This window comes from Phyllostomus hastatus, unplaced genomic scaffold, assembly GCF_019186645.2.
Source record: "Phyllostomus hastatus isolate PE091 unplaced genomic scaffold, TTU_PhHast_1.1 phas_contig_58, whole genome shotgun sequence".
Taxonomy (NCBI): domain Eukaryota; kingdom Metazoa; phylum Chordata; class Mammalia; order Chiroptera; family Phyllostomidae; genus Phyllostomus; species Phyllostomus hastatus.
In genome coordinates this window covers 19564539-19590427 of record NW_025333916.1, presented here as the reverse complement: position 1 = coordinate 19590427, position 25889 = coordinate 19564539, and the positions used below count along the sequence as shown (strand labels likewise).

At 43.8% G+C, this 25889-nt stretch overlaps 1 protein-coding gene across 5 annotated transcripts in view; it reads left to right on the top strand.

Annotated features, from left to right (window-relative positions):
* Positions 1–25889, top strand: part of PDE8B (phosphodiesterase 8B) — a 221756-nt gene that overhangs the window by 30156 nt on the left and 165711 nt on the right. Inside the window, exon 2 of one of the 5 annotated variants that reach the window (XM_045847828.1) lies at positions 7297–7344. The exons of the other annotated variants lie outside the window; for them this stretch is intronic. The gene's annotated coding sequence lies outside the window, so the exon portion shown is untranslated. The remainder of the gene's footprint in view (positions 1–7296; positions 7345–25889) is intronic. 5 annotated transcript variants of the gene reach the window in all.

The following is a 25889-nucleotide window of genomic DNA, read 5'->3' as shown; positions in this document are numbered from 1 at the left end:
GTCAGCCATTCCTACGCAGGTTAACTGTTGTGTGGCTCAGGCACTGGGGGTTGTTATTTTCAAAGGATTTCATGCTGATAGACATCCCCGCCAATTCTCCCTTTCTCCTCCACTCATCATAGTGACTTGTGCACTGAGCCAGTGTTTGTGCCAGTCTCTGTTGTAGGCACGCGTGAGCCATTCAGGGAGTATCCATGCAGTCTGGTGAGCAAAGCCTGAAGAGGACAGTGAGCTTGTTGCAAAGAGTGTGTCTAAGCCAATGATTAATGACTTCTATGTTATCTGTCCCACGGTGTCCCAGAGTTAACTACATACAAAAGGAAAATCAATAGATATTTTTCTGACCTTATGGTAAATAATTGAGATTTTTATTTAGGGGAGGGGTAGAATTGTTTTGACAAATGTCAGTTTTGCTCTGAAAGTCCTTAGTATACATGAGAATCACTCGGAAGTCTTGTTAAAATACAGATTCTGGCCCCAAACTCCAGTTTCTGATTTAGTAGATTTTGGGTGGGGCCTGAGGAACTGGATTTCTGACAAGCTTCCAAAAGATGCTAGTGTTGTTGATCTGGGGACCACACTTTGAAAACCACTGCTTTTAAATGCATTGAACTGACAGTATGCTAACAGATGAATTAGGTGGGACCACCTCTGGCAGAGTGTGTGGCACCACATTGCATGTCTTGGAGGTACTTAGTCATAGCCCTGCCATCTCCACTCATGAAGTCAATCAAACCCTGAGCCTCCAAGACTGGCTGGAAAGTCTGTTAAGTGCGGAGAGCGCTGGACCATGTAGCCCACTCTGGGTTCTTGAGGTTCAACTTCCCCTCAGGGTCTTCAGGGGTGTGCAGGTGCTGATGTCTCGCTCGGCCATCGAAGACCCTCCTGTGCCTCTGCCTGCTGGAGCCGCGTCCTGCAGGATGGGAAGTTGCAAGGAGAGGGAAGAGCTTAAAATGGGGACTCACACGACACAGCCCAGACTCCTGCTCCGTTCGCAACTCATGGAGTTCTTGATAGACTTTTCACCATTATTTTTCATTTTAAAATGGAGCATAAGGTTTAGTAACCTTATGCTCCATTCCTTCCTTTACCCAAGGAAGTCTTGTAAGTTGATTTAGTAAGATCCAAATTTACTTTCTGCCATAGCTCATTTTATCACAATTTAGTCCCTCCTCTGTTTCCCAGCACAGTAATCATAGCCAGTGAGCAAATTTTCTTAATTTTCACTGTTTTCTTTAGTAGTTACATTAATTTCTAAGCCCTATCAGATAATTCTGCCATTTGACTTTGTTAAATAAGTCCTCAAAACAGAAAGTAGCATAGTGCACACTGCTAACTTTTCAGAGGTGATACTTCTCTGCTGAAATCCCACCCTGGTGCCCACCAGGCAGGACACAACATGCTGGTGAGGGCAGGGCAGGTCTTGTAGCACCAGGCTGGTGAAGAGTCAAGGCCAGGACTCAGAATAGGAGGGAAGGAGGGAGCCCTACAGAACCAGGTGGGACGACAGAGTCCAGAGTCTGGAAAACCAGCAGAACTGTGGGGAGCAGGTGGGTACTTTGGATCCAGGTAGGCAAGTAAATATGGAATTCAGGGATTCAGCAAAGGTGACAGTTTTCAAACTAGGTAGAGACTTCTAATTGGGGAACAGAAGCTATTTACTTTGTTCTGTTTGGGGGTTTGGGGTTCTCCCCGAGTGTGAAGAGCCCGGGGCCTGCTGCAGACACCTGACCTGGGTGAGGCAAGAGGAACCAATCAGGCCTTCTTACGCCCGATCAGATAGAGTCTGGACAGGAACGGAGTGCGTATCCACAAGGGTTTAGTTGACAATGAATCTAGTGACTGTTTCAGAAGTGTTAGCAGGATGAAAGAAAGTCATCGAATGCTGCTGAAGCACCCTAGGACTGAAAAGGAGAACCTAGAAAACAGGAGGGAATGGCCATGGGGACCCGAGAAGCCAAACCTGTGGGGTAGGGAAGAGCGCACAAGCTGTGATCTGAAGGAACGCAGCAATTGGAGGCTGCGGCCTGGCCAGGGAGCCGGGAGCCAAGCGAGGGAACACTTCCCATCTCACTGTCCTCCCTTTCATCCATCTCCAGCCAGGCTGGTGCCTCCCTTTGGCCAAACACATCTGGAAGCCAGAGGGCCAGGGAACCCACTGGTGGAGGTTTTCAAGAGCAGGATGGGAACATCCTGACCATACCCCGGAAGCCTCTCTGTAACAAGTGTTTAAGATGGTCAGAATCATTAGAGATACCCTGGTAAGCTCAAATTGAGATGAACACTTTTGATGATTGTTTAAAATAATGGCATTTTTAATGGTCACTTAATTTATTGTTTATGTTTCTTATTTGTTTAATGACTCATGACATAAAAATATGTCCAGCTCTCTTGTTTGAAGTCCTCCAAGTTATTCTTCAAAACAAATCTCTTCAGTACACTTTCCATGCTGACTCTGCTCAGGCTTTTCTTAGTCAGCTCGGGCCGCTGTACCGAAATACCATAAACAGGGGGACTTATACAGTAGACCTCTATTCCTCACTGTTTTGGAAGCTGAGAAGTCCAAGATCAAGGTGCTGGCAGATTCTGTGCCTCATGAGAACACTCTTTCTGGCTTGCAGATGGTCCTCTTTACATGGCAGAGAGCAAGCAAGTTCTGGTCTCTTTCTCTTCCTATAAAGATGCCCCATCAAGGGCCCCCACCCTCATGAGCTCATCTAAACGTGCTTACCTCCCAAAGGTCTCACCTCCAGATGTTGTAAAGGTTAGGGCTGCAGCGTAGGAACCTGGGGGGACACAAACATTCAGTCCTTAACAGACGTGTTTCTATCATTTCCCTGTGCCCAGGACCTCAGGTCCCAGAGGTAGGGGTGGGGAGAGAAAGCCTCTTCCTAAGTGGGAACTGCCCTAAGCAGTATATTAACTTATCCGGCTCATCACATTTTTGCTCGATATGTACTTTCCTGCTCTCTCTGCCTTTACTCTACATTCCCCATAAGTTTACAAGCTGATATTTTCTATAAATAATATATCTAAAACACTTAAAAATATTCAAGTGTGTTCAGGAGTTCATTTTTAAAAATAGGGCTTGCCTTTATCTTACAGTAGAAGTCTTAGTAGTGTCTATGTTTTAATACAAACATTGCTTTTTAACAAGTTGTAATATAGGTTAATTTAGATTTTATTTTGCTAGTTCTTCTCCATTTTCTCTCTTCTTTCATTGACCAATAAAAGCGAGCTTTTATTCAGAATTTTGATGCTTTACTCTTTATCATCAGCTTCTTTCACCTCTTCCTTTCTGCCTCATTAGGGACCGTGCACAGAAAAATAATTTAGAAGCATGTGATTGCTATAAAAATCAGGCAACAATTTTACTTTTGGATAATCCATCAATGAGAAAAAGAAGACTTTGTGGTTATCTCTTGCTTCCAAGATGATCCGTGTATAGTTTGTACATTTTGCAACAAGGTATGTAGAGTAGGTATAATAATATTACTATTTGCAGAGCACTTTATATGCATTCTTTCACCTAATCTACATAAAACACTATGAACTACAAATTCTTATTCCCATTTTACAAATGAGAAAATGAGGCTGCAAGAAGTAGAATAAATTGCTGGAGGTGAGGGCTGAAATTTGCATACAAGTTTTTGTGAATTGAACTTCAAGGGCCTTATCCATTGAGCTCCATGGCTGCTCACACAGGCCTGCGGGCCCAAGGCTGGCACTGGAGCTGCAGAGTTATGTAGAGCAGGAGGAGGCAAAAAGGGTCAGAGAGTGGGGACAATTAGGAGGCCTGTGGGTGAGGTTTTCCGTCTTCCATATCCACTGTTGCCCTTCTATTAGCTTCAACTGGAGTGTTGCTTTGAGATGAGTGGAGAATGTAAAATGCATATAAAATTAAGGCTTTGCCAAAACGTATCATTATTTTCACTGAACACAGAACTTGGTACATTGTAAATATTATACAAATATTACCTGCTAATAACCCTGTGGTTGCCATCATTTTCTGTTTGGGTAATTAAAATGAGATGTTGGTTATTTAGATGTAGATATTTTTGAAACATGTAATTATTTTTTATTGGCAAATGTGTCCAACTTGCAAGTGGATAGATTTGGCCAATGTAGGTGACTAACTAGGTTTGTGGAGACATGTGCATTATCCTGACGCTTTGAAAACTGCTGTTGCAGACAAAGTGTTGGTCTGCATCAGCTGTGTTTCCAAAGGCGATGACATGGTCAGATGTCACCAGTCAAAGGCCCAGGATGGGGTTTCAGTTCCATGACTGCTGGGCCTGCACAGAGCTTTGGAGGTTAGGGCCTTGGTGGTAACTGGCGGTGGCTCCATGTGGAATTCTTCTTTGGTGTAAATCTCTGACCCGAAGCCTTGGTCTACCATTGGGCTTAAAGCCATTTTGCATAAACTCGGTTGTTTCTATGTCGCTGCATTTCAGGTGCTGTCAGATGAAGTCTGTGGTTAGGAGAATGATACACTGTGAGTATACAAGCCTTTTTCTCTCTCAGAGAGGAAGGTGTAATGATTAGCTACAGGGATTCAGTCACAAAACTGAGAGAAGACCCTGAGTTTTGAGAATTTCTACAGGAATACACATGAGAGTGTTTCTAGCAAGTAGTCACACAGGGTAACACATATAAAAGAAAATGTGTGCTGTTTTCTGACATCAGAAGCACAAATAACATCAAAGCTTTGGACCTGGAAGGTAATGACAAATTCAGAGCAGGGTAGGTGGGGCTTTTGTCCACTCCAGGCTTTTGCAGAGAGAGTTTCAAGCAAGAGCAATGGCCACACTGAGAGGACAGCACCAGGTCAAGAGGGCAAGAAACTTAAGCAACACATGAGACTCATCTTCACTTTGAGCTTAAGAAACCAACGACAGTCTTGGCTCAGAAACTGGGCAACTGTGAGTAAAGCAAAGGCCATTTCACCAATTCAGAAAATTCATGTTTCAGAAAATTCAATAGGGTTTTGAGCTGAGCCTTGGCTGGAAGTAAAAGTTTCTTCTTTTCCTCATAGTCTAATAGAAACTGTCTATGCTATCTCCCCTCCCCCACCAGAGTTCCCCCGAGAGAGCGATACCCAGCACAGTGATGGCCAAACAAAGATGAGAGCAAAACCTGGCTTTGTCAAGGGCAGGCCAGCACTGGTTAACATGACTCTCCCAGAGTGCATCACGTCCATACGGAGCCGTTGTGGGAAGTAGTGCCGGCACAGACTCCGGCAGACAAGTTTGCATGAGGCTTTCTGTCTTCTTCCTCCCAAATCTGTGAGGCTGTGTCTGCAAAGCCCGTTCTGGGACCCGTGGGACACCCCCCTCCCCACACAGGCTTTCCTGTCCCTGTGGTCAGCCTCTCTGTTCATCTGCTCAGTCACATGTGGAAACTTCTATGAGCTGTCCAAACCTCAGCACCTTTCTCTGCAGCAATCTGGCCCGTTGGGATGCTGATCATGGGATCTTTATCCTTTTGGAGGGGCTGGTGAGGCCAGGGCAGTGTGGTCCCCTGTTCTTGCTTCTAATAGACGTGACAGGGACATGTGTTGCAGACACCTTCTCCCCTCCCCTTCGTTGAGGTTTCCTAGAAGGGAGAAGGAGGTAGGGTAAAAGCCTACAACCTCTTCTGTGTGTCAAAGATGTTGATTTTGAATTAAAAAAAAATCAGAAACTGCTTTGAATTAATGTAAAAGGCAACCCTCACTTTCCTATTCAGGTGATGTGACAAAAATATGCTTTGTAAGGCCCCTAGTGGGTATCAGGAGAGGATTTTCACAAGAAACCATGTTCTACATGGCATTTGGGTTTTCAGGTTAGCCCCAAAAAGTGTGTAGCCAATTATATAGCTAGAATATATTTACAATGTTGAAACAGTATTGCTTTGAGAGAAACATAAAGTTAAATTAGAACTAGTATTTCTTCTGTTCATGCATCCTTTGGGAGAAGCGAGCTAATTGGAGGGTGATGAAGCAGAGGAGGAAGAACCCGTGAAGCTCCCTCACGGGGTAATGGTCCTAAGTGATCGTTGGTGCTCTGAGGGGGCGAGGGCTCTGGGGCCCGGTGAGAGAGCTGGGGTGCAGGGAGCTCGAGTGGCCTGACGGATATTTCAGCGTGCATCTTTCAACTCTTAATAGTTCTCTGTTTTTACATTGTAAAACCATTATACATCAAAAAATTTAATAACTACCATCTTAGTCAGTCTGGGCTGCTATAACAAAGATACCATAGACTGGGTGACTTACAAAGAACAGAAATATGCTTCTCACAATTCCGGAGGCTGGGAAGTCCGAGGTTAAGGAGCCAGCAGGTCTGGTGTCTGGTTAGGACCTGAGAATTTTTTTCAGAGAATTTTTTTTTCAGAAAATTCACAGTCTTCTCACTATGTCCTCACTTGTCCATTTCCTAAGGACTCTGCTCTTGTGACCTAATCACCTCCCAAAGGCCTTCCCCTCCTAGCACCATCACACTGGGGGTGAGGAGTCAACATATAAATTGAGAAGGGACGGTGACAAACATTCAGTGCGTAGCTGCAACTGTACTTGATATCAATCACACTTTTCTAATTGTCTTACTAGTTTTTAGCTTGTTGGTATCCAAATAAGGTTCACTCTTTGTGATTGGTTAACATGTCTTTTAAGTCTCTCTGTATCTCTGTGTGCCTCTCCTTTCACCTACAGTCCGTTTGTTGAGGACCCTGGGCCGTTTGCTCTGCAGCTGTTACCCTCATCTGCGTTTTACTCTTTGTATTCCTGGAGTGTGCCTAACATGTTTCCCAGCCTTATATGTTTGCTAAAAACCTGGGGTTAGATTTAGGGCTTTGCTCAGATTTTGCTAGGTTTTAGGGGGTGGGAGTGGGGCAAGAATATATTTTAGATGATACTGTGTTCTCACATTAGGAAACACAAAGTCTGTAGTTTTCTTTTTGCTTGATGCGCTCGCCAGTATTGACAGTCGATCATGCTCATATCCATCGTTAGGGGTATAAAATGGTACTACTCTTGTTCCATCATTTATCCTTCACTCATTAGCTGGAATGTCGCTGAAAAGAAAAACGTCCTCTCATCAACTAGTTGGTTTCCCTGGGACACAGTTGATGTAAGAAAGGCAGATTGAATGCCTGAATCTTTCCTCTAATTTCCAGTGCTCAAAATGCGGTGATTCCCTAGCATTCTCCTGAGGTGACAATGATTCTTAGTTACTTGTTTCTCTGCTTGCTTGCTTAGAATCATTATGGGTTGCACGTATTCTTAAGACACATCAACTCATTGCGGTTGTTATTTTTCAGGTGCTCCATTTGCCAGTTTGGGGCTGGAGGGAGCTCATTTAAGTTGAGGTATGTTTCTTGAAGAGATAGTTCCTGCTAAGTTGATTAAATCATGTCCTTATTCTAAAACAATTTTTTTTGTAGATGAGGACTTGCTGACCACCTGGAGGTGGGGCACATCTTGACATGTGCCACGTCATTTCTGGTTGTGGTTATGGGCAGTTGGGTCGGCTCTGACTGCTGGAGACTCTGCGAATGAGTGGCGTCCACAATGTCCTGTCCCCATCACTAGTCCTTCCAAACCTCGCAGTAGTTCTTTCCCTATAATTTTTGTGGCAACAAAAAGGCAACCTGCTATGATGGAAAGATGCTCATTGGTTAGGGCTAGAGTCAGCACTGCCTTACACAAGCTTTGTGACCTTGGAAAAGCTGCAAGACTCCCCTCCATAAGGTGGAGATAATGCACCATCAAAAGGGTTGATGTAAGTATAACAAATGTACAGTCCCTCTAAACCTTCCAGGTCTTCAGGAGTGTGTGTGTGTGTGTGTGTGTGTGTGAGTGAAACTAAGACTTTGGAGTCTAGCTTGTATTTTACACTTACTGGGCACTGTGATGTGGACCAGCACATTTCAGTGCTGAATGGTCACGTAGCCGCTATTCTAATGGGGGAAGGGAGGAAGAAAGTGAAACTTCCCAGAAGATTCATAGGTTAAGCAATTATAATCTGACACTGTAACTTGACAAGAAGAGCAGCAAAGTAGTTGTGCTGGTGCTTTGTCTCTTGGTTCTCAGCTCCATCCCTGCTTTTCCGTATTCTCCTTTGTATTATGAGAGGCTAGAAGTCTACAAACGGCATCTTTTAGATTTCCTTGGCCTGCTGGCCTCCTCTTAGCTTCTGCAAGTAAGAGACCCTGGTAGGAAACTGGGATGTGGGAGAAAGGACGAGACAAGAGCAGTGGCTTCTGCTCAGTGGCAGTGCTACAAGTTTAACTGTGACGGTGCAGCCCCTCCGCTGATGAGTGTGGGCTTGTGGGCTCATAGTTTCTGATCTCTGGATGTTATCCTTCTGTCTGCTTAGTTTCTCCAGCTCACCCCCATCATCTTGTTGCCCTTTCATACCTTTCAATGCCTTGTAAACAGTTCTCTACATTGATCTATGTATATAGAGCAGTTTCTGCTTCTCTCACTGAGTACTCGGGGTCTGAGGTTAGAGAAAACTAGGTTATAATCTCTTAGCTTTGTGACTTAACATCTTTAATATTCAACTCCTTCCTCTGTCTAAGAAGGTTAGTAAAAGTACCTGTGTCAGAGCTGTTGTGACGATGTTATAATTAATATATGTGACATTGTTAGCTTTGAACATAACTCTCAAAAAGTGTTGTCTACTATTGATAATATACAAGCCCATTTTTGAAGGCTCATCCTTTAACATTTTTTACTATGGAAAAGTTCAGATGCAAAGACAATAGTGTAATAAACATCCTGTACGTACCACCCAGACTCACAGTGGCTTAAGAGCCTTATAAAATTAAGGCTCTTCTTTTCTCCGTGACACCTACTGTCCTCCCTGTTGTGGGATTGTTTTAGAGCAAATCTAAAACATATTATTTCAGCATGTAACTATAAGAGGTAAGGACTGTTTTTTAAAAACATAAGACTATCAGTGTTCCTAAGTATTAAAATAATTTCTTAATACTGTATCATCAAATACCAAGACAATGTTCAAATTTCCCTAAATATCTCATAAATGTCTTTGTTTAAAAATATTTGGTATATGAAGTATCTTTGGAATAATGTCCACCCGTTGTAACTGGTTGATATGTTTCTTAAGTATCTTTTAATCTATTGGTTCCCTTTTCTCTCTTTTTCTTTCACAGTGTGTTTGTGAAGAAACTGGGTTAGCCCTGGCCAGTATGGCTCAATTGGTTGGAGTATCATCTCATAACCAAAAGGTCATGGGTTCGATTCCCAGTCAGGGCACATACCTAGGTTGCAGGCAACCAATCGATGTTTCCTTCCCTTCTCTCTTCTCTTCTCTTCCCTCCCCTCCCCTCCCCTCCTCTCCCCTCCTCTCCTCTTTTCTTCTCTCTTTTCCCCCTCACTCCTCCTCCCCCATCCTCCACCTCCTCTCCTTCTTCTCTTCCTCCTCCTCCTCCTCCTCCTCCCCCCCCCCCCCATTAAAGCAATGAAGAAATGTCCTTGGGTAAGGATTAAAAAAGAAAAAGAAACTGGGTTACTTGTCCAGCAGAGTTTCCCACAGTCTGGAACTTGCTGATTACATTCCTGTGGTATCGTTTACCATGTTTTTCTGGCGCTGTATTTCCTGTATAGTGGTAGTTAGATCTAGAGGTCTGTTGGTTGGATTCAGGCCTATTTACTTTGGCAAGACTACCTTATAGGTAGTGTTGTGTACCTCCACCAGGAGGCACATAATGTCTGGTTCTTTCTTGTTTTATGAGGCCATAGGGAGGAAGGAATACATCTTTATTTTTTAAATAGGGAAGTTATTTGATGTTTGGATGAGGCAGATGTGGGAACTGGAACAGTCTGGAGTGACGCCCTGGTTTTGGCTGAGTTTTAACAGCACATCCTTGCTGGGGACCTGGGAAAGAGGAAGAGGGACAGGAAGCGGAAGGAAGAGGTCTGCATATACGTGTGCAGGCGTGTAACTTTAGTGCCTGCTGCAGGAGAGCTTAACACAGAGGTTCTTTACAATGTTTATGTTTCCAATTCAATCAATGTAACTGTGTCAATTTACTTTTTGGTCAAACCACATGTCTCAGTGATAGGAGATAGAATCACATACAGAATTCATTTTCCTTGCAAAGATTTTAATGGAAGTTAGTGTGAAAGTTTTATTGAGCTTGGACCATAGGTGGGGAGCCCCTGTCCAGTCCTGTTCTTATCTGAGTGCAAGCAAGGCTGTGGAACACTGGCTGTGGGGTCTCCTGTCACTGGGTCTTTATTTAATTGAGATATAATTCACATAACATAAACTTTGCCATTTTCAAAGCATACAATTCAGTGATTTTTAGTATATTCATTATGTTGTACAACTACCACCATTGTCTAATTCTAGAATATTTCCATGAACCCCAAAAGAAACTCTGTACCTGTTGGCATTCAGTCTCAATTCCCTGTTTTCCCATCCCTTGGGAACTGCGAATCTACTTTCTGTCTCTATAGATTTGCTTATTTTGAACATTTCATGTAAATGGACTCAAATAGTATGTGGCCTTTGGTGTTTGGTGTCTTTCCCTTAGCATAACGTTTTCATGGTCCATCCATGTTGTAGCACGAACCAGTGTTTTATCCCTCTCATTGTCAAACAGTGTCCTGTTGTGTGGGTGTACTGCTCTTTGTCTATCCACTGATGGGCATTTGGGTTATTTCATCTTTTTGTCTAATACAAATAATGCTGCTATGAACATTTTTGTATGAATTCTTGTGTGGATAGATGCTTTCATTGCTTTAGGGTGTGTACCTAGGAGTAGAATGGCTGGGCCACATGGTAACTGTATGTTTAACTTTTTCAGGAACAACCAAACTATTTCCCAATGCGGTGGTTCCATCGGTTCCATTTTTCATTTCCACTAGCATGCATGAGGGTCTCCGTTTCTCCACATCCTCACCAACTCTAGTTGTTATCTGTCTTTTTTATCACAGCCATTCAAGTGTATGTGAGGTGGGATCTTATTGTGGTTTTGATTTATATTTTCCTAATGGACAATTCAGAGTTGTTTTTAAGAATTAAATTAGATGCCTAGGTGAAATCCAGCATGAGTTTGCATCTCAGTTCTCTGCTAGATTTGTGGGATACCCCACTATAACCACATTAGTGTTCCTCAAGATTTTTACTTATAGTTGCAGCCTTTTAGCTCAGGAAGGCAGAATATAAGCAGAATATAAGCGTAACTCCCACACTGGGTTTTGCATTCATGTGTGCACCCATACATCCTTGTATACCAGAATCCCGTTTGCAGTCCTATCCCGGAGCTCTAGAATCATGCTGTAATGGGCCCCGCCTGTGCATTAAAGAAGAGTTACAGGTCTAAAAGAAGTAATGGGCGTGATCTTGAGGAAAGGCAAGACACTTGGAGTTTCGAGGATTCTTAAGCGGCACTTTTTTTTGCTGCCACAGGAGGTGCTCCTGAGCATATGCGATTTAACTCTCACAATAACTGAGAAGTCACCATCTTTACAAGTTGGGAACTAAGTTTTAGATTTGGTTCAGGAGCTTAACATGAATATGAAATCATTGAAACCACTGAAATTAAACGTGGGGCTGGATTTCTGGTTTGGGCACAATGAGTCACACAGTATGTGTTGGTTTTTGTTATTTGTTTTGCTAATTGAGGGGGAATGGTGGTAAAGATAATTCCCAGATGGTGGCTCATACAAAACCCATGTGTAGTTGTTTTGGAATGCATTTTCTGCAAGCTCATATGAATGCAGATGCAGCTGATGGTGTGGATGTTGGCAGTACAGCAAACAACACAAGCCAAGCTATGACAGCTCAGCCCAGAAGGACTTGGGGAGGGTCTGTGAAAAACCACCCTTCCTACTTTTCCAATTCCTCCTGCTGCTTAGTTAGATGAAATAGCATTGCTTTGTAGATGGATATAAAGTTCCCAAGGAAGCATTCTGTTTCTCCTTAGGCTGCTCTTCTCTGATTGTGGTGGCATGAGTAGAGTTTAGGCTTTACAGGGAGGGAATTTCAAATCACCTTCTTTTCTAGATTCTTTTGTATGGTTGATAGTCAGAGAAGGCAGAAGTGATAGTATTGGTGACGATGTCAAAAAGGAGCTGTATGCCAAAGGGTTTTGCTACATGTTAATTCTGAATTTATTGCAGTTGTCAAGCTGTATTAGTGAGGGTCCCTGGGGAAACAGCTCACCCCAGGTGTTTCTAATGAAGAGACTTAAATGAAGAGTCTGCGTACTGAAGTGTGGGCAGAGATTTCAGAAGACAGGGGACAGTGAGGTGCCCTCCCTGGTGACTGTGTGAAGCCCTAACTGTCCTTGGTCTGAAAGGGCCCGGGTGGGAAAAGCGCTGTTGGCTGTGGGTCCTTGGCAGAAGCTGTAATTATGAAGGCACTAGTGATCGCCGGACCAGGGCATTGACACAGGTAGGAGTGGGGAAGGGAAGACCCCAGTTCTCTCCCCTTGCTCCCCCCTGCCTGGCCAGTGCCGCCCCGTGGGGACACCAGCTAAGAAGGGAGGCGTGGGTACTGGATGCAGAGGTGAGCCTCCAGGCACCGAGCAGGGCAGACAATGGGCAGGGGTGCTGCTTTGCAAGTGGAGACCCATTTGCACCATAACCAACTATTCTGCAGTGAACATGTTCTACTTTTTGTTAATTTTGGAAGGTGTTATTTTCGTGAACTTTGAGAAATATTGCAAGTATAGAAAAATGTCCATTTCTCACTAAAAAAAATTTCTACTCTGTTTCACATTTACTTATGTAAAAGCTTCTTATCTTTTAGATGGCAAACTTCATTATGAAATCTCTTAAAGTTTGTGCTCTGTTTTTTCTATTTCCCTAATACATTGGTGCATATCATTGCACTGCGAGAAACCTGGGACAGAGAGAGCCACACTGCGGAGCAGTCTTCGGGATTGCCTGAGGGTGATTTTTACATTCCTCTTTTTCAGATTTGTGTGTAGATATCTGTGAATTATTCTGAGGCAGTCCATTGTCTTCACATCAAATTAGAGAGGAATTTAGTTTCGGGTTTCTGTAGCCATAGCTGAGGGGAAGATGCAGTGTGTCCGAGACACCCAGAGAGCGGTGCATGTCCCCCTGCAGACAGAACTGGAGAATTGTTTCACTCCTTACAATGTGAACTATGCTGACTTGAAATTTTGTGGTAACCGAGTGACTTGTCCATTCTCTGTCACCACGTGTGTCATTGTCTGGTGTCTGAGTAAAGGGTGGATGAAGGTCTGTGTCTCAGGGTGCCCATGGGATTGCTAGGAAATGATTTTCAAAGTGCTCTGTGGTAATGCAGCAGGTTGAACTTTATTGTGCAGTGTTGTCATGGAAACCAAGTGCATCATTGCCTTGTCTGACTAATTTATCCTTTAATGATAATCCAGGGTTAACAGATAAAACATAATTTTAAAAAGGTAATTAAAAAACAGTAACTTTACAGGGAATACTGCTATATGTAGCACATCTTTTGAATTGGAAGATTTCACTGGTGGTGTAATTCACGTTGGTCGGGGGTTGGCGGTGTGCCCTGATGAGAACTAATCAATTTGTTTTCCTTCCCGTCTTTGGAGCTAGAAAACCATGGCTTCACTCCGTGGCTTATTGTCGTGGGGTTTGATTGCCGACCCCAACTCCTGAGCTGGTGTGAAGTGGAAGGCAGCACACCGCCACTGCGAGTCTGCAGGGCTACCAGGGATTCAGGTTTTGATTGGTTGGTGGGCTTTAGAGCTCCCTTCCACCCCCCAGCACCTCCACCCCAGAGCAGGCTGTGTGTGGGGTGACAGTGATAACCCTACCTTTCACAGTGGGCTGTCCTATCGAAACAGCGCCCTCGGCTTGTTCTCTCTGCTAAGTACCAGGACGCACCCCCATCCCCAGGCTCAGATCCTGGAGCGGAGTCTGCCCTGACTTCCTGTGGTTGTTACTGGCCTTTAAGGAAAAGAGCTCCTCCTCTTGTGTGCATTGAGGACAAAACCTAGCACTGCAGATGTGATGGGTGCTGCTTACATCTTGATCACTAGCTTGTCAGTATAAATTTTCAAATGAAAATTTCAAATGAAAGTACTTAGTCAGGATAGGAGAACTGAACTGGCAGATTTTATGCTGCATTTAGTGGTTCATCTGCCTCCAAGGAGGCTTAGATCCTGGGGCTCCCTTCCCTCTCCCCAGCTCTGTGTGTATGTGAAGTAGACTTTTGTTTCATTGAATTACATCTGCTCCTTTGTTTTAGACCCTTCCAAAATATCTTTTATGAATATTTCCAAGTTTAATATGCTTTAGTTTTTTGCACATAAGGGGGAAAATTTTGGCTCTTGGCATGAGTCCTAAGATGGATAATGGAAAACAAGTCAATTTAATCAGAACTTCACTGAGTAACACTTAAGGCCCAGATTTATATTCTTTTATTCATTCATTTAGCATATATGTATTGAACAGCTACGTTGTGCTGTGCACTTCTGGAACACCTATTACATGCAAAAGAATGGTCAGGAGCAAGGAAGTACCTTAAGGAGTTGAAGGCAGGTGCTCCCACAGCCCGAGGCCTGCCCAGAGCAGCTGCAGCCAGGAGGACGCCATCTGGCCGTGCACTGGGATCCCTTGCGGAGGCCCCTGCATTCCCATGGTGTGCTTCTTACAACGCTGGTTGTTTCCCCGGTTCCAGAGTCCTGGCTGCAGCTCTTGATTACAACATGATACACGTACCCAGTGCTTCTGCATGACCTTCCAATATTGACCTTTTGTAGGGAATGTCATCTCCGTTGGTAAAATAGCCAGCAGAACCCAGTACTGGAAAAAATGAGGTAGCTCTTGACTCCATGCCACAGCATTTTATAGTCCAAGTTGATCCCCCTGCTTTTATCTGCATGCAGGCCTCAGGGTGGCGTGGAGTGCTCCTCCCCGCTTTAGGGGTCTGGCCAACCCAAATACCTGAGCTCTGTCTGTGCTCCCCAGTGCAGAGAGGAGACAAAACTGTCCCATTCAAGAAGACTTCACTGAAGACTCAGGAATGACAAAAGAGAACAAACAGAATGACTGCTCAGAAACCAGACCCTCTGGTTTGCTGTCAGACGCTAGTAGCTCTTGCACCTCTACCAGAGACTCAGCCAGGCCTTTCCTACCCTGCCTCTCCACAGCAGTTTCACCTATATCCTATGGCCTCTGGAGTCTTCCCCAAGATTCCTAGACCCCTCAAGTCCAGATGAGCCTAAGACCCTTCCAGGATGTATGTCATCTTTGAGGATTAGTGATTGAGAGCTTTTGCTGTACAATTCCAGCTCCCCCTCTTGCTAGCTGACTATTGCTTAGGCCGTTTTCTCCTCTGTTTAACGGGATAAGAGTAATGCCTGTCTCCTCTGGAAGTAGTGAGGATTAAACTAGAGTGTGCATGCAAAGGGCTCAGTGGAGTGCCTGGCACTTGGTAAATGCTTGTGATCATCACATGATTGGAAAGACCTCCCTTCAAGGCATTGCCCCGATCTGCGAGCCCATCCTTAGCTCTCCTGGCCTCAGCATAAGTGTGACTGTCTTTTTCCCACAAATAAACTCTGTTTGGAACTGCCCTGCCTGGTATCAGAAGCTGTAACCCCCCCGCCAAGGCTAAGGCTGAGGGAGTGGCCTTGGACCATAAGCCAGCAAGGAGACAAAAGCTTATCTCCCTGGCAGGAGCGCTGCTTCTGCTGCTTCATTCATAACTGACCCCCAATGCTTGGTCAGTTAGCCAATGATGGGTAAGATTCCCCAAGGGGTGAATGACCTAAGACAGGCACGATCACATGGGAGACCCCCAAGAAAGGATTTTGGGGGCTACAGCAAAAGGGGGTGATGGACCCTGGCTCCTCGGCTTTGACATAGCCTGAGTCCTCATTGTCTGGGAGAAAATCTCCATATCTCTTGGTTACCTTAGTTCCCTTGCTCCACCTAAGCCTGAAACAATGACAGGGTGGTGCAGCTCTGTGCTGAAAAGGGTGGGTTCCCCAGGCGATCAGGCCTAAGAAAGAATATGTAAAATCCTGTGAAACCTGCTTTGTTTAGAATGCTCTCAGTTGAATGATAAGGGTCCAAGGAAGAAGTAAGTTTGTTCCTCAAAGTTTTACAGCTCTTTGACACTGACTCAAAATAGGCCCTCAGATTTCCTTGCTTATCTATTGTTTGATCCTTACTTCCTAGCAATGAGTAGTGAGCTTTACCTGAATTCTTATGCAAACGAAACCAATAAAAAGCCTCCCCGGTGGGGGAATGGGGCGCTCCCCGCTAGAGAAAGTGGCCATTCCGTTCCTACTTCCCCACAGGACCTGGTTGTCTCTGTGTATGTTTTTCTCGAGTGTTGATGAGCCATCCACAGCATTCCAAGGTCACTGCCAGTCAGTGATCGCGTCAAAACTCCACAGAGGCCTGGGGTCATTTACTACTTTAATTGATACTATGTATTTAAGCAGTAGATAAAACAATGATGTGTCTTATAATGTATACCGTCTTAGACTTAATTACTATGGCAGCCCTCCCCACGCACCAGGCACCATTTGAAGCAATTTATGTTAATTCATTGACTCATTACAACAACCTTATTAGTATGGTCCTATTATTATCCTCCTTTTAAAGATGAGGAAACTGAAGCCCAGAGAGATTAATTAACTCAAATTCACAGCCCCGGGAAGAGGCCAAGTCAGGATTAGAACCCAGGTGGGCTGACTGTGGAGTCTGGGCTCTTAACTACTAGGCTATATTGCCCAAGAGAATCTTCCTGGAAGGTGACTTTTTTGGTGAGACTTGAAAGAGGGAGCAAGCCAGACAGACACCTGGAGGGAAAGTGTCCCAGACAGAGGGAGACCCTGAGTCTGGTCCATGCTCGGCATTTTGAGAACCACAGGTGGGCCTGTGGGTTTGGAGTGGAATGCATGAGAGGGAGGGGAGCGAGAGTGGGTACATCACGTGTCTGGTGTAGTTTGTTGTAAGGCCTCTTCAAAGGCATTTGTTTGGAAACAGATGGGAATCACTAGAGGGTTCTGAGCAGAGGGGGGATTTACTTGTCTAGGACTGTTCTGCCCGTTACATTGGGAATAGTCTGAAAGAGGCAAGCTAGGAGCTTACTGGGTTAATTCAGGGAGGAAGGACATGTCAGTGGCTTGGCTAGCGTGGTGGTGGCAGAAGTGGTCCTAGCCGTGGACATAAATTTGAGAGGCATCAGTACATGGACCACACTGAAAGCAGTGAAGCTGGACAGGGTCACCAAGGGAGTAGGTATGGACAGACAGCAGAAGAGACCCATGCAGTAGACTAAGTCCTGGGCATCTACTACTGAAGCAGCACCAGCAGCTCTGTTTTTTAAATGATAACTTTGGAACCTTTAAATACAAAATCTGAAGTTCAATTTGGCCAGATGCTTGTGGTTTCTTTAGCAAATCAATGTAGCTTTGCCATTTCCCTGGAGAAATCATCCACTGGCTAATGTGAACTTTGCTGGAAGAAAAACACAAAACAAATGATCCCATGGGAGAGTCAGGGATGGTGCTTGGGAGCTGGGCTTGGCTATCAGACACACTTGGACTCCAGTCTTGTCCTTGTCACTTAGTAACTGTGTGACCTGGGTCAAGCTACCGAACCTCTCCCACCTCCATTTCTTCATGGGGAAGACAGATAATAGCCATTTGCTGTTATGACATAGTTGCTGTGTGATTCGATGTGGTCATGTAGGTAACGCTCTTCACATGCTGCTCGATAAATATTAGCAATTATTCTCACTACGATTGTTTTTGTGTCATAAGTAAAATTATCATGCTTATTTACCACCTTGGATTCCTTTTAATCTGTTGAAACATATGGCATTTAACCACACTTCTCTCAATATTTCAATTCATAGTCAACATCAATTAAAGTTCTTTCTTCAGATTCAAGAGCAACGCACTTTAAACGATAATTTTTCTGGTAATGAAAGTGTTTGCGTACATATTTGCCTGGAATCAGGGCTACTCTCAGTCCTCATCAAAGAGGAGCAACAACGTGTCCATGCTGCGGTCCGCAGTGAGAGCACCACCCCGGCTTCTGGACGTTCCGCTCCAGAGCTGCCCCTCCGGAGGCGGCCTCTCTCAGGTGGCTGCCGCCTCCTCTGTTGATTGCAATTTCTGTTTGCAACTATCTTACTTACTCATCTCTTTTTCATTCAACACTTTTCTATTGAGAAAAAAAATCAGTGCATGTTTACTGAAAGGAATAACAATCTGGTCACTCCTTAGGAAGTTTTGTAAACATACTAATCAAAATGCTGCTTAGTTGTGACTACGTATTACTCAAAAGGCTTCTTAAATATGTTCTTGCTCCATATTTGCATTTGGAAGGCAAAATATTTTTGTTTTGTAGAAATGCAAGTGAGGAAGCTCTTGGAGATAAGAATTATATATTTTTCTTTATTCCCTTTTACACACTTAATGGTCTTTTGCATAAAATGGGTACTAAATAATTGTTTGCATAGTTAATTGAAATTCAAATGGTTTTGAATAATTTGTTAGTGTGGGTGTAATGTTTTACATTGACTCTTTTACAGAAAATATATTAATATCTAGCTGCCGAATGTTGGAGAGGATGTTGGCATAGGATTATTTTACCATCGGCAGGCAGAGGTATACTAGGTTATGCTGTGGGTTATGCTTGTTTTCTTCCTACATGAATTTTAATTAAAATTTAAATTGCCTTTCTGAAAATTTCTCAGTTGAATGGATTCACTTTGACTTCTGTGCTGTCACTGAAACAGAAGGGTAACAGAAAAAGGACTGATGAAGGAAGCAAAACACTTACACTTGGACACACTTGGGCAGACTGACGTCCAAGGGCTGCCGTTGCGCGCCTCGGCTCGAGGCCCCTTACACAACGTAGTGTTCCCAGGGGGTAATGACCCAGCAGCAGCGATAAACAGACCTGTGTTTAAAGCCACCCAAGTAGAAGAGCGTTCTGGAGAGACAAGCCCGGGTCTCTCCCAGAACGAGAGCTCTGCACTGGAGCACATCTGGCCTTGGCTCAGATCTTCCCAGTAGAGCTGCAGCTGGGCGAGTCCGTGTCTGTCACCAAAGACATGGGGGAAGCTTTTAAGTGACACAGGGATAAGAGATTGGGCTATCTTCATTGTAAGTATAAATTATATTTCAGAAAGATTGGGTGTTATTTTTCACACTAAAATTACCCAGTAAAGGAGAGAAGACAATGGGGCAGACCCTTTAATTATATAAACAATTAGAGAAAAGAAAGGTGGCCAGATGTCATCAGCAAAGGTGTTTAAGGAGAAGATAACAGATATCAGCTAAATATTTCACCTACATCTGCATGCTTTAAAGTGTGTTTCAGAAAACACTAGTTGTGCAGGATGTTAGACCAAAACAAACAACATAGTGGGGATCCAGAGCTGCCTGGAATAAGGCCAATCATAACCCATTAAAAGGAGCTAGACACATTTCTAATTGGTAAAATAATAAGCATTGTTTGGAGACCCAGTTTATCATGGTTAGATTTTATTAGTGAGAGTTCAGGTAAGACAGCAACCTCTCCTGTTGTAAGTTTTCTATTAAAATGTCAGTCAAGTATTTTTTTCCTCATCAGGTTTAACATTTTAAGAAATGTCAAGGAATTAATTGTACTTTTTAATGCTAATTACCACATGTTTATTTTATTTTTAAAAAGTGGTCCCCTTTAATCAAGATTTGTAGTGAAGTTGGTAAGAGAAGTTCATAGTAAATACTGTAATTATAATTCAACAGCTTGAGTCTAACATTTTAGGGGGGCCTTGGGGGTATGTAGAGAGCTTCTCAGAAGATGCCTTCTATAGTATAGCCATAGAATAAACATGTGATACCTAGGGTAGAGCCATCTACAGTGTACTACCAAAAATAGATCATCTATATTTCAGGTAAATTTTCAACCCTTTAGGAGTTATTGCATTTTTTGTTGTTGTGAAAAATATCTTTGTTTAGGTATAATTTACATACTATAAACTTCATCTATTTTAAGTGTAGAGTTTCATGAATTTGAGTAAGTTTATACAGCTATGCAAACATCACCACAATCCAGTTTTAGAACATTTTTCTCATCCTTAAAAGATCCCTAGAGGCCCAGACCCAGAAAATGACCTTTGCTAGAAAGCCCATGTTAATGGAATCATACAATGCATAGTCTCTTCTGTCTGGCTCTTTTCACTGCACGTAGCGTTGTCAGGGTCTCTCCATGTTGCAGCAGTGTTAGTAGTTTGTTCCTTTTTATTGCCGAGTAGTATTCCACTGTTAGGATATGCCGTATTTTATTCATTCGTTCATCAGTTATGGACATTTGAGTTATTTCCAGTCTTTTGCAATTATAAATCATGCTGCTATGAACATCGGCATGCAACTTTTTGTGTAGACATATGTTTTCATTATTTCTCTTGAGGAGATGTGTAAAAATGGTATCAAGATTGTGTGGTAAGTGTATATTTAAAGTTTAAGACACGGTGGAGTTCTTTTCCAAAGTGGCTGTAACATGCTACATTCCCACCACCTCTGCTGCACCATCTTTTACCTGGTTAAATGGTTAATGTTTGGTCTGTGCTAAGAACAGGAAGCAGGATGTGGAAGAGGGCTTTGGAACGCTCTCAGCCACGTGCATCGCTGAGACAGGATGGATGCTGGGGAGTCAGACGGGACACCAGCGAAGGATAGGATCCAGGCTGGAAGGCTGTAGAGGACCCAGAAACAGCTCAGATAGGTGGGATTTCAGGCAGTGTTCAGGTCATCTAGACTGGGATTGGCTATGCTGGTGGCAGCTGACTGGTGATGTAGTAGGACCCCAGCTGTAGGAGAGGGCCACAGAATGAGGCTCCAGCCCCAGACAGGAAGACTGCAAACAGCCAGAGCAACAGGGCCCCCAGCTCCTGTTGGGCTCATGGCAGGGTCACAGTGCTGGGGCACTCTAAGTTGGGCAGACACGTGGTGTCAGACACAGGGATAGGAACAGGTCCAGGAGAAAGCATCAGATGGCTGGGCCTAGGAACCCACACAGGTGCTGGGGGTTGTTGTAGGTCAGCTTTCAGTGAAGATGCTGTAGAAATGAGCTTCTTACCCCAAGTCAGATGGGTGTGAGTAGCCTATCAGGTCTCAGTTGTGTTGAATACAGAGCTGAGGCTTTGATGTACTACTGCTAATAATATAGTCACTACAAACATTTATATAGTGCTTACTTTATCCTAAGTACTATTCTCAGGGCTTTGTTTACATATGCATTAATTTATTTAATTCTCTCACCAACTCCATGAGATAGATGCTATCTGAGTATCTATCTCTACTAACTAAGACCCTAAAACACAGAGAGGTTAAGTGACTTGCCCAAGGTCATATGACTAGTAAGTGGTAAAGCCAGAATTCAAACCTAGGCTGACTGGTTCCAGAGGCATCCTCTTAACTACTAAGCTAATTTCTCTCATTTCATTCTTGTCACCTATACTTGGGTCAGCTCAGGACCTTGATGACCAGAGTGTGGGGCTGGGAAGCTAAAGGCAGAAGAGGCAAGACCCTAGTTGAAAGTTTAATACAAAATAATCACAGAGACATAGGCCACAGATTCCAGTGAGATCACAGTAAGCACAGGCAAGGGGAAAATGTTAACTATAACGGGAAAGCCTATGTGGAATATCCTCATCTCTCAAGCTCTGCAGCTACTCTTGTGTTATGTGTAACACAGGTCCAATGGTAATGAACTAGACATTCTCATAGAGGCTTTGTGTTATTATAGCTACTCTCTGTGGTTTCAATGGGATATTCTCCGACTCTCCAAATTAGCAAGATGTTGTACAAACTAACACAAGTTTAAACAATGAATAATATCTTAAATGAAATACTTTTTTTGGAACATTAAAATAAGATGAAAAAATATCTCGAAACCAAAGCATCTCCATCAATGCTTTGTAACTTTTCAATGACTTTAAATGCAAAATATTAGATTCTTTCAGTTGGCATGTGGGTAACCTCCATCTCCTCCTCATCATTATCCACAAATATTAATATTTGCTGAACATCCACAATCTCTGATCATAAAGAAGCCAAGGTACAGTCCTTCTGGAACTTGGAGTTCAGAGGAGAGAGTGAGGTGGCATTCTGGGGCCTCCAATACCTGCCTCATTTCTCCTCTCTCTCCAACCTTCTTCTCGTGGGAAGCCCGCCCACGTGCCTGCCTCCTGTGTGCACTGTTTCACGGGGCCTTCACGGCAGCCCCCTGAAGAAGGTGTATTGTTCTCCTCGTTTTATAGGAAAGGAAACGGAGGGTTAGAATTAAGTAACTTATTTCAGGTCATTCTGAGCAGAATCTGTATTTTTATTGCTGTGTATTTTTATTGCTGTGTATTTTATTCCTCCTTTCTCCCATTACCTTTTTTACCCCTCCTCAACTGGTCGTAGTATAAAAACAGAAGTGTATAGGTCATTTGATGGATTATCAACTGCGTGCTGTGTTCCCGTGATTGATCTACAGATGACTGAGTTGGTAACTGGACCTGTGGCCTTGGGCCTCTGCGAGAGGCAGGCTCAGGACGGTTTTGTTGTTCACGGGAACTCCGCCCCTTTCTGAGGTCAGGGAGGGTGGCAAGGGCACGGCCACACCTGATGACATCTATTGCAGTGATCGATGAGCTTGAGCTGAGGACCAGATCTGGCTCCCTGCGCCCAGTGGGGGTCTGACTGGGGATTGAACCTGCGACCTTTCAGTGAATGGGATGACACTCCAACCAACTGAGCCACCCTGCCAGGACCACATTTCTTAAATAGGTGAAAAAAAGTAGAACACCTTTCTGACCTGTGAAAATTATATGAAATGCAAATTTTAGTGAAGATAAATAATGTTTTGTTAAAACACAGCCATGAACATTTGTTTCCATATTGTCTATGATTGGTTTCATGCTGCTTTGGAATAGGTTGACAGAGACCAAATGGCCCGAAAACCAAGAATATTTACTATCTGGCCCTTGACAGAAAAAGTTTGATGGAGATCTGCGATCTTCTTGAGGAAATATTTTAAGTTTTACGAGGGAGAAGGGGCCATCGAGCAGCATGGTGTGCTCCCTGGTGGGAGCGCCTCAGACTCGGGTTTGATGTCAACTCCGTCAGTTGCCACCCACGAGACCTTGGCCAAGTTCCTTTCTCTGCCTGTGCCTCCATTTCTGTATCTGTCAAATGGGGACAATGATAGATCAGAGAGGTTTGGAGAGTTTTCTAATGTCACACAGCTTGTAAGTGGTGAAGTTGACCCCAAGCCCAGGCTTTTGACTTTGGGGTAAAGCTGTGTAAACTCAGAGGCATAGTTCAAATACTCTGAACTTGAATGGCCTTTACCAAGGGGCAAAAACAAACAAACAAACAAACAAACAAACAAAACCCCCTCAAAGTAAAGTGGTGAAACCCAAGGAGAAGTCAGGGAAATTTGGAACTGAAGGTTTTGTCTTTGCCCTTAATTTACCTGACAGCGTTTTCTGAAGTAATGGATGTCTCAGACATGTGTGGGAGGCAATACGCCACATTCGTAGCAATCACTAGGCAGAATGAGGAGAACTGGGGAAAGCATTAGTGGCATCCAGACGAAGCTGTGAAGGCCTCTTGCTCTTGGTCACCCAAAGCATGCCATTTTAGAAGCACTTCATCTTCTGCTGAAAAAAATGGGAGGAATTAAATTTTTGGCAAGCATTCCAGCACAAAAGGAATCATTTGGCTATAGTGTCTGCAGGCTTTGATTTCATTCCTTGGAAAACAGGAAGATTTGTGAAAACAAACACAGCCATTGCATGTTGGTGCAGGCCTTATATAAGGAGATGTGTGCAGAGGTTCCTTCTGTTGGCCAGCGGCTGTGTGAGCCAGTCCCAGTTATACTTCTCTCAGTTGCCTCTCTATTCAGAAAAGAAAAACAGCGTAAGCACAAACAACACAATGCGAGTAATGGCTAAGGGGGGAAATAGGAACCTACGGACTGCTTTTTTCTCATCAGACTGGAAGGGAGGGGTGAGAAATTCATATTTATTGCCTGCCTGCTTCTGCATCAGGCTTCATGTGGGTTTGTGGTATTTTTGCCTTCACAGCAACCTGTGACGTAGATAGTATCATCCGCAGTTTACTGATTAATAGAGTGGCTAAATAACGTGTTCAAGGTTTCTCTCTTAAAGTTGGGCATTGGAACAAGGTCATATGATTCAGAAATCCTTGCTCACTGTAGATGGGGCCCAATTACTCCCCTTCTCTTTCTTGCTCTTTGATGATTCAGGGGAGGGGTGGGGCCCTTCTGCCCCCCAGCTGCATGAGGAGGAGGGACCTGGCTCAAGAACACTTCTGAGTCCCACACTTCTGTGTGAAATATCCATCCTTGCTGCTTGAAGAGCAAGTCCTCTTGAGTTTGGGGCTGCCTTCCCATCTTCCTCATCACCTTTGCTCTCCCTAAGTCAGAGCAGAGCCGGCTTCTTTCCCGTGGGAGAGGACCTTTGTATCCTTGCCTGCCCAGTGATAGCTCCTTCTCTGGGGGCCACAACGGGGCTAGGATCTCAGCCTCTTAGAGCTTTGGAAAATTCATCACCATCTTGTACTGACTTTGCAGCCTCGGCCATTGTTTGGCTTGGGCTTCCCTGACAGCTTCAGAGAATAGGGCATGTTCTGTGGGTGACTGAGCTCTTGTGAGCTCACAGGTGCAGAGAGAGGAAATGAAAGGCCACAGGAGACATAGCATGATTCTGCAGGTGCATTTTGGCTGAACATTCCTAAGACGTACTTTCTTTCTAGGTCAAGTTAAATTGCCATCAGTAGTAGCATCGTTCAGCCACATGACAAGTTCTTACAGGCAGTTCTGATAACTAGGGAAGCCACTTAGCAATTGTAGCTGAGAGCATGGACTTTGCAGTCACACCCCAGCTCTGCCACTTATATGCCCTGTAACCTTGAACAAATTTTCTTAACTTTTCTGTGCCTTTATTTCCTCATTTGTTAAACAAGAATATTAATAGTGCCCACCTCACAGCATTGTTAGGAGGATTAAATGATTTAACATGTGACAAGTTCCCAGGAACAGGACTTTGTCCATAATGAGAGCTGTAGACAGTTGGCTAAGGTGATGACAGCCGTGGCGATGGTCACGTCTGCAGCAGGTGGAGAATACTGGCAGTAGCACCTTCAGGCTATTAGCTCTGACTTATGTGCTTGCAAGTTAATGAAGACCAGTGAGAAGAACTGGTTGGGCAGTGTCGCACATTAATGTTGTTCATTCAGTCATCAAATATTGAGTACCTATTTGTGCCAGGCACTGTGTTTGATATAAAATATACAAAAATGTGATTCTACTTTTGTGGAATTGCCCAGTCGCCAATCAAAATTAATTATCCAGTATCAGGATGTTTTAAGTAATTCATTTAATTTATTAAGATAATCACAAATCATACAGTATCTTTGACATTTGTTTCCTCCTCTTTTAGATTTTACTAAACATATAACAGCCCCTGAGATAGAATCTGTAGCTGCTCTGCCCTATATGGTGGCCACATGTGGCTGCAGGGGCACCATGTGGGCTGAAAACTAACCCAGGGAAAGTGGGTGGCCCTTCACAATGGGTGGGGCTAAGGAATTTAAGTGTTATCCTAAGAGCAGTAGGGTAAAAGAGGATGGCAAGGTGAAGTATGGAATTTAGAATAACTTTAAAGCTCCTATTAATTCTAAAACACTGTGATTCCATACTAACTTTCTTTTGTCCTATTTATATTTTAATGTAATCACTGATATGTTTGTATTTAAATCTACCACTTTTTTCTGTTTTCTCTTCCATCTGTTTTGTGTTTCACTCCTTTCATGCTCTCTTTAGATGGGCTACATTTTTTGAAATCACTTGATCACCCCTTCCACTAGTGTGTTTCTCTTCTTTACTGGGT